We start from the raw sequence: 2,109 nt of genomic DNA, 5'->3' as shown, positions 1-2,109 counted from the left end.
CAGATCGTACTGTGAAAATTGGACAGCCACATGCAAAAGCATGAAGTTGGACCCTTACCTATCTTACCTAATATCATATACAAAAATAAGCTCCAAAAGGATCAAGGACCTAAATGTAAGACCTAAGTAATAAAATTTTTAGAAGAAAACACAAAGCTTCATGACATGGGATCTGGTGATGATTTCTTAGATGTGACACTGAAGTTACAGCTATATATAGGTAACAAAAGAGAAAATAGACAAATTGAGCTTCATGAGAATTGGGGCACTTTGGTGCATCAAGAGATACTACCCACAGAATAAAAGGGAACCTACAGAATGGGAGAAAATACTTACAAATCATATATCTAATAAGAGATTAATATCCAGAATATACAGAGATCTCTTACAACTCAACAGCAACAACAAAAACCGGACGTAAAAATGGGCAAAGGATTTCAACAGAATATTTTCCCAAAGAAGATGTGCAACTAGGCATTAAGCACATGAAAAGATGCTCAACATTACTCATCACTAGTGAAACAAATCCAAGACGATAATGAGATACCACCTCGCATCCATTAGGACGGCGACTCTCAAAAACTCAAGGAACAGCAAGCCTTGGTGAGAAAGCGGAAAAACTGGGACCCTTATGCACTTTTGGTGGGCTGTAAAAGGGTAATTCTACTGTGGAAAAGAGTTTGGCAGGTCCTCAAAAATTTAAAAAAAAAAAAAGAACTACCAAATGACCCAGAAATTCCACTTGTGGGTATATGCTCAAGAACTGAAAGCAAGAGGGTGCCTCGGTGGCCCAGCCAACTGACTGTTGGATTTTTGGTTTCAGCTAAGGTCATGATCTCAGGGTCATGAGATCGAGACCTGCATGGGGCTCTGTGCTCAGTGGGGAGTCCTCTTGAGGATTCTCTCCCGCTGCCCTTCCCCCCTCACACTCATGCACGTACTCTCGCTCTCAAATAAATAAATCTTTATTTTTTAAAGAGTTGGAGCTAATTCACAATCCTGAGATCATGACCTGAGCCAAAATCAAGAATTGGACACTTAAATGACTGAGCCATGCAGGTGCCCCTATTTAACCACAATTTTTTTTCCAATTTATTTATTTTCAGAAAAACAGTATTCATTATTTTTTCACCACACCCAGTGCTCCATGCATTAACCACAATTTTTAAATGAAAAAAAAAATAGATCCACATGATTCTATTTATATGAAATCCTAGAAAAGACAAAACTAATCTTAGAGAAAAAGAGCAGATCAGCGACTCAGGGCCAGAGGGGTGTGATTGAGATAGACTGCAAAGGTCCACGAGGGGATTTTTTGGGAGGAAGGAATGTTCAAGGTCTTGAGTGTGGTAGTTGCTACAAATGTAAACATTTGTCAGAACTCATCTAGCTCTCTGCTTGAAATGGGTGCATTTTTTGTATATAAATTATACCTCAAAAAGGTAATTAAAACCTTTATGACACAGCTAAAAAAAAATACACTGTGAACGCTTCTCCAGTTTGACCTTATTTTTTATGGCCAGAGAGTTTGCCACTGTATTTTACCAAACCTCTTTGAACAAAAATTTAGGTTATTTCCCATTCAACTTATTACAAAGAATTCTTCGGAATCATCCTTGTGGTCACATCGTTGTACACGTATCCACTTAATTCCTTGGGATAAACTCCCAGAAGTGGAACTTCTCAGTCAGAAGATATTTTTTTTTAAAGATTTTATTTATTTATTTGACAGACAGAGATCACAAGTAGGCAGAGAGGCAGGCAGAGAGAGAGGAGGAAGCAGGCTCTCCACCAAGCAGAGAGCCCGATGCGGGGCTCGATCCAAGGACCCTGAGATCATGACCTGAGCCGAAGGCAGAGGCTTAACCCACTGAGCCACCCAGGCGCCCCTCAGTCAGAAGATATTTAATAGCAACAGATAATGCCAAAATATAATCCCGAATCATACTAATTTACCTTCTCACCAACTCTGTTAAGATTCCTACCACTCCCACATTCTCACCAATGCAGCCTATTAGGTCATTAAAATTTTTGTCAGGCGAAAAATAGTAGTTCCTAGTTTTGATTTTTTTCTTGATCATTAGTGAGAATGAGCATCTTTTCAATGCC

Source organism: Neovison vison, chromosome 14 (assembly GCF_020171115.1).
Source record: "Neovison vison isolate M4711 chromosome 14, ASM_NN_V1, whole genome shotgun sequence".
Taxonomy (NCBI): domain Eukaryota; kingdom Metazoa; phylum Chordata; class Mammalia; order Carnivora; family Mustelidae; genus Neogale; species Neogale vison.
Note: the sequence above shows the minus strand (reverse complement) of the source record.